Raw genomic sequence first — 7,504 nt, forward strand, 5'->3', positions numbered from 1 at the left:
AAAAAGTGAACAGGAGTTGCATTAAATATAGTGCACTGTCATGGAGAATGTCTCAGAGCAGTAAGAGAGAAGTAAGCTCTGAGGGATACATCAGAATGTTAGCTGGGGGCAACAGATAGATGCCGGGGTTGCTTTTATTTGTCCCCCCTGCACTCTTGGCACACTTCTCCATGCTGTTAGCTCTGTATTTATCTGATTCCCACATTTCACTATCTGCTACTGAACCATCTTGTCCTGTCTTCAACTGCAATTTCAGGTCCCAGTTCTGCGATGCCCTGGTTTTCGGCATTATTTGCGATAATTGGGTAAAAGACACTCTACATGGTGTGTACAGGATCTGTGACCCCATGGAACTATGTTGGTTGGACCGCTCTCCTTCTCCATGTAGAGAAAAGGATTCGGGCATGGTTCCAGGATAAATCCTAAACCATAGAATGTTTGGGCTACTTTTCTTGAAACAATCATCTTCATATATGTAAATAGTCCATCTTTCAACAGGCTTCTGTTAAAAGTAGAATCAGAAAAATAGAATAACTGGGCAGAATTTGCATTTTTGGTTGAGGACAGAAAGTACAAATATTCTATTTATTCAGAAGAAACCAATATACTTTAGACATGAGCTTATGATAAAGGTGAATTATTTTTGTGAGAATTAAGGAATCTAGCCAACTCTTGGTAGCCAACTCAAGGTAGCTTGGTCTTCCATAGTTGGTTGGAGGTGACTATGGGGGTACTCTCAGTAAAAGTCAGATTTTTTTTTCAAAATACAGTTTTAAGTCTGCACAGGTACATAAACAAGTGATCCATGATGGCTTTAATGTCATAGCATGAATATTTAAAATGGATAACCAGTAAGGACCTACTGTATAGCACAGGGAACTATGCTCAATGTTATGTGGCAGCCTGGATAGGAGGGGAGTTTGCGGGAGAATGGATACATGAATATGTATAGCTGAGTCCCTTTGCTGTTCATCTGAGATTATCACAACATTGTTTGTTAATTGGCTATACCCCAATACAAAATAAAAAGTTTAAAAAAGATAATATGTCATGAGTTTGATGGCTTAAGTCTAGAATATTCCTTTGCTCCTGAGAACATCAACTTTTTCATAACATACCTTCTTAGTGATAACTTGGTTGTGGGTCAAGGGAATAAAAAGACTGTTAGGTATCCATGGGGTTGCAAAGAGTTAGACACAACTGAACAGCTAAGCACAGAACACACAGCTTCAATCCTGGCTTTGCACCTATGAGCTGTGTGATTCTAGGCCACTCAGTTTCTCTCTCTTCACCTTAGTTTCATAATTTTCAAATGAGAGCAAACTTCTGAAGATTGTGGAAGGGGTACATATACACTATGGACTATCACTCAGTCATTAAAAAGAATTCATTTGAATCAGTTCTAATGAGATGGATGAAACTGGAGTCCATTATACAGAGTGAAGTAAGCCAGAAGTATAAAGACCAATACAGTATACTGACACATATATATGGAATTTAAAAAGATGGTAACGATAACCCTATATGCAAAACAGAAAAAGAGACACAGATATACAGAAAATGAAATATTATATCTTATCAGGGCAGGCTTAGAGGAGGCCACAGGTATTTGTTGAATGAATTGGTGAATCAATGAACAATGTTAGTTTCTGAATCAATAAGCTACTGTGGTGTAATAAACTACTCTAAAGCTTAGTGGTTTGAAACAAACATTTATTTACCTAATGCTATTTCTGCTCAGAAATTTAGACTGAGCTCAGTGATCAGTTTTTCTGGTCTTGCCTGGGCCTGCTTATGAACTTCGGGTCAGTTGTGGATCAAGGAAGTGCTATAAGTGGCTTTATTGGTCTTGATTGGGCTCTCGCATCTTGGGATCGGAGTTGGGATGACTTTTCACTCTGTCGCTTGGTCTCTCATCCTCAAGCAGGCTCAGTCAGGCTTGTTCTTAGGGAGTGCCAAGTTTTCAGGACAGAAGCAGCTGTATGCAAGGCTGTCTAGAGGGCGAGGCTCAACACTGGCCCCCGCGACTTCCGCACCATTATACTGGCCAAAGTGCATTACAGGGCCAGCCAGATCAAAGTAGTGAAGCAACAGATTCCACCTCTTGATGACAGGCATTTTGAACAGGATGAATACAGGGAAGGTTGCCGGAGCCTGCCGGCAAATGAACTGGTCGAGAACGCAATTACCAGAGTACCTAGGAAAAAGAAGACTCAGAAAGAGAAAGATGGGGTTGAGAGGGACGGAGTCCGCTTGCGTCTGACTCCGCCAACTTTATTGAAGAATACCACGCCTATATATACGCTAACAGGAGTTACTAAGAATAGATCGAGGGTTTGCATACGTGCAGAGCTACAGATGTTTTAAATTCCCACACTTGAGATCAGTAAAGCATTAATTACCCTAGCGCCCAACATGATTAAGATCAATAGAACATTAGATAGAAAACAGACTTCATCAATAGAACATTATTTAGATGGAAAACAGGTTTCGAGCATGATGAGTTTATCAGCACCAGAAAAACAGGCAAAAGGTCACCGGTGTGTTTTTTCCCTGAAGGAGACAAATGCCAGTCTATACTTTAACAAGAAGGGGTGGCAGGACAAAGAGAGACCCTTTGTTCTCTCTTAGGGCCATAAGGGGCCTGTACGTTCAGGCCGGCTCCCTGCAGAAGGTAATAATCATAGTCATTTTGCCAAAAAAAAAAAAAAAGACTTTTCAAAATAAAATTGTTACAGAGTGCATACTTCAGCAAAGGGGAAAAATGGCCTGTTGTATATAATGGTTAAGTATAAACCCAATAAAATTTGGAGGACATCTGACCAGAGGACATCTCGCTCAGACCATAAAGATTTTTTGTATTAGAAATATTGAAATTTGGTCATTAGTTCTAACAGTGGTTAGATAGCAATGTCTTTTGAGACAACTCCTAGTTTTAATCATCCATATACAGGGGTGTATGTATTCTCTTAGAAAGTTATAAATAATAAAGTAATATTAAAAAGAAATAGAAAAAATGAAGCGGCAGACGATTCTTAAAACAGAGCTAAGTGGGATGTCCTCCACACTGTTGCCTTCCACCAAAGGAGTCATTAGCAGCCTTGCCATTGGATCTCCAGAAAGGATTCATGAGTAAAAAACAAAACAAATAAGCAACAAACTGACACACTGAAGCTAGATATATAAATAGGCAATATAGGTAACTATACCTATACTTATACCATAGCAGGGTAACTATCAACATTAGAGATAGAACATTCTTCTTGAAAAGAAACTGAGTCAGGTCAGAAAAGAAATCAGTATTACTCTATGAGTCTAGACCTTTAATGAAAGTCCTCCTTTTTCTTCACCATTTATTTGTCTTTGTTCAGTAAATCCTCAGATAATTACCTTCTTACAATCTCTTTAATAACTCCTTTCTACTATACTCAATTTGTGCCCAGTAAACTTAAGAAGAGGGGCTTCCCTGGTGGCTCAGACCATAAAGAATCTGCTTGCAAAGCAGGAGACCTGGGTTTCACCCCTGGGTTGGGAAGATCCCCTGGAGAAAGGAATGGCAACCCACTCCAGTATTCTTGCCTGGAGAATTCCATGGACAGAGGAGCCTGGCAGGCTACAGTCCATGGGGCTGCAAAGAGTTGGACATGACTGAGCAACTAATACTTCACTACTTCACTTCAACCTTAAGAAGAGGATGGGTGTTTGTTATGATCAGTGCATTCTGTTGGCAAAACTCTGTTAGCTTTTGCCCTGTTTCATTTTGTAAGGCTAAACTTACCTGTTACTCCAGGGTGCCTGTCAGCCTCTTCCAACAACACAAGAGAAGACTCTACTCATGGACATCACTAGATGGTCAATGCCGAAATCAGATTGATTACATTCTTTGCAGCTGAAGTTGGAGAAGCTCTATATAGTTAGGAAAAGTGAGACAGAGAGCTGACTGTAGCTCAGATCATGAACTCTTTATTGCAAAATTCAGACTTAAATTGAAGAAAGTATGGAAAACCACTAGACCATTCAGGTATGAGGTAAATCAAATCCCTTACAATTAAACAGTGGAAGTGACAAATAGATTCAAGGGATTAGATCTGATAGAGTGCCTGAAGAACTATGGACAAAGGTTCCTAACATTGTACAGGAGGCAGTGATCAAAACCATCCCCAAGAAAAAGAAGTGCAAAAAGGAGAAACGGTTGCCCAAGGAGGCCTTACAAATAGCTGAGAAAAGAACAGAAGTGAAAGACAAAGGAGAAAAGGGAAGATATACCCATCTGAATGTAGAGAGTTCCAAAGAAGAGCAAGGAGATATAAGAAAGCTTTCCAAGGTGAACAATGCAAATAGAGGAAAATAATAGAATGGGAAAGACTAGAGATCTCTTCAAGAAAATTAGAGACACCAAGTGGACATTTCATGCAGAGATAGGCACAACAAAGGACAGAAATGATATGAACCTAACAGAAGTAGAAGATATTAAGAAGAGGTGGCAAGAATACACAGAAGAACTATACAAAAAAGATCTTCATGACCCAGAAAACCATGATGGTGTGATCACTCACCTAGAGCCAGACATCCTGGAGTGTGAAGTCAACACTTTAGAAACACCACTCCAAACAAAGCTAATGGAGGTGATGGAATTCCAGTTGAGCTATTTCAAATCCTAAAAGATGATGCTGTGAAAGTGCTGCACTCAATATGCCAGCAAATTTGGGAAACTCAGCAGTGGCCACAGGACTGGAAAAGGTCAGTTTTCATTCCAACCCAAAAGAAGGGCAATAGCAAAGAATGTTCAAACTACTGCACAACTGCATTCATTTCACATGCTGGCAAGGTCATGCTCAAAATTCTTCAAGCTAGGCTTCAACAATACGTGAACCAAGAACTTCCAGATGCACAAGTGATTGGATTTAGAAAAAAGGCAGAGCAACCAGAGATCAAATTGCCAACATCTGTTGGATCATAGAAAAAGCAAGGAAATTCCAGAAAAATATCCTCTTCTGCTTTATTGACTATGCTAAAGCCTGTGTGGATCACAACCAGCTGTGGAAAATTCTTCAAGAGATGGGAATGCCAGACCACTGTACCTGCCTTCTGAGAAACCTGTATGCAGGTCAAGAAATAACAGTTAGAACCAGACATGGAACAATGGACTGGTTCCAAATTGGGAAAGGAGTATGTCAGGTTGTATATTGTCACCCTGCTTATTTAACTTACATGCAGAGTACATCATGGGACATGCTGGGCTATATGAAGCACAAACTGGAATCAAGATTGCTGGGAGAAATATCAATAACCTCAGATATGCAGGCAACACCACTGTAGTGGCAGAAAAGGAAGAGGAAATAAAGAGCCTCTTGATGATGGTGAAAGAGGAGAGTGAAAAAGCTGAATTAAAACTCAACATTCAAAAAACGAAGATCATGGCATCTGGTCCCATCACTTCATGGCATATAGAAGGGGAAACATTGGAAACAGTGAAAGACTTTATTTTCTTGGGCTGCAAAATCACTGTAGATGGTGACTGCAGCCATGAAATTAAAAGACACTTGCTCCTTGGAAGAACAGCTATGACAAATCTAGACAGCATATTAAAAAGCATAGACATAACTTTTCTGGCAAAGATCCATGTAGTTAAAGCTATGGTTTTTCCAGTAGTCATGTTTTTCTAGGATGTGAGAGTTGGACCATAAAGAAGGCTGGACACTGAAGGATTGACACTTTTAAACTGTGGTGTTGGAGAAGACTCTTGAGGGTCCCTTGGACTGCATGATCAAACCAGTCAATTGTAAACAAAATATACCCTGAATATTCACTGGATGGACTGATGCTGAAACTGAAGCTCCAATATTTTGGCCACCTGAGACGAAGAGCTGACTCTCTTGAGATGACCCTGATGCTGGGAAAGATAGGAGGCGGGAGGAGAAGTGGATGACAGAGGACGAGATAGTGGATGGCACCACCGACTCAAGGGACATGAGTTTGAGTAAGCTCTGGGAGATGGTGATGGACAGGGAAGTGTGATGTGCTACAGTTGATGGGATTGCAAAGAGTTGGACATGACTGATAGACTGAATAATGACAATGACCTTAAGAAATCTTTCTTTCTTAGATTAATTCATATGTTACCAAAATAAAATTAGTTTTGGCTAATAAATGCAATGTGACCCACATAAGAGAAAATGTAAAGTTGGGAGCCAGTGTGAACACCTCCAAATCCCTTGCAAATTTCTTGAAATCCTCTTCATCCTTCTCACACAGAACCTCCCTCTGGCCCCTCACCTTGTGCTAGTTAAATGTTTTTCTCAAACATGAATAGAAGGGTACTTTAAAAATTGTTTCTTAATCACAGAATTAATTAATTAATCACAGAATTAATTTTCTCAGTGCACAGAATCTACAGTTTCATCTTGAATGTATAGCCTTTCAGTTACACTGAGGTTTAACTGTTAAGCATCTATAGGTATGCTTAATCATAGAATCTGACCATTTCTACAGAAAAAGATGCATTCCGAATACTGAACGTTTGAATTAATAATGAAATCTGGAACACACTAATTTTACATATTATATAAAATAAACTGGATTGATTTTTTTCTTTTTAGATTTATTTATTGGCTGTGGTGATCTTTGTTGCTGCACACGGGCTTTCTCTAGTTGTTGCAAGTGGGGGCTCCTCTTCATTGTTGTATCTGAGCTTCTTAGTGTGGTGGCTTCTCTTGTTGTAGAGCACAGGCTCTAGGCACACAGGCTTCAGTAGTTGCAGCTTGGGGGCTCTAGAGAGCTGGCTCAGTAGTTGTGGTACACAGGCTTAGTTGCTCTGCAGCATATGGGGTCTTCCTAGGCCAGAGACCCAACTGCTATGCCTTGCATTGAAAGTCAGATTCTTAACCACTGGATCACCAGGGGAGCCAAATTGGGTTAATTGTTTAAGGAGAAAAAAATTTTCATACTGACTGCATAAAATTTAGAAACATTTGAAGAACATGGAATATTCTGAACAAAATGACAAAGATCAATAAGAAATTGCAAAATAAAAAGCAAATGGTTGCAAAATGTTGACTCCTCTAAATTAGTCTATAAGTTTAGAGCTAAACTAATAATAATAAGTTTAGCTCCAGTATCGTGGTGGTGGTTGCTTTTAAAACATGAAATTTATTGAGGTAAATTAAATGACTTTTACATATTTTAAATAACATCCTCATAACCTATAAGATGGTCTTTATTATTTAAGATGGGTTCATTTGATTATGTAAAATTCAGATTTTGGTTTAAGTAATAGGTGATTATTCAGTCAAAATCACATAAGTATGCCTTTAGATTCTAGAGTGTTCAAATGTAGTTGGAAATATGTTCATAAGCATTAATTACAAAACATTTTTGGGGAAAAATAAAATTCTATCAAACTTCAATAAGAGCAAAACTAGCATCAGTTAAATAACTGCAGTTAAACTAAAAAGAAATGAATTACTTTTAGAGACAGAAAACATAGCTAGATGCCCTGTTGTGG

Source organism: Cervus elaphus, chromosome 25 (genome assembly GCF_910594005.1).
Source record: "Cervus elaphus chromosome 25, mCerEla1.1, whole genome shotgun sequence".
Lineage (NCBI taxonomy): Eukaryota > Metazoa > Chordata > Mammalia > Artiodactyla > Cervidae > Cervus > Cervus elaphus.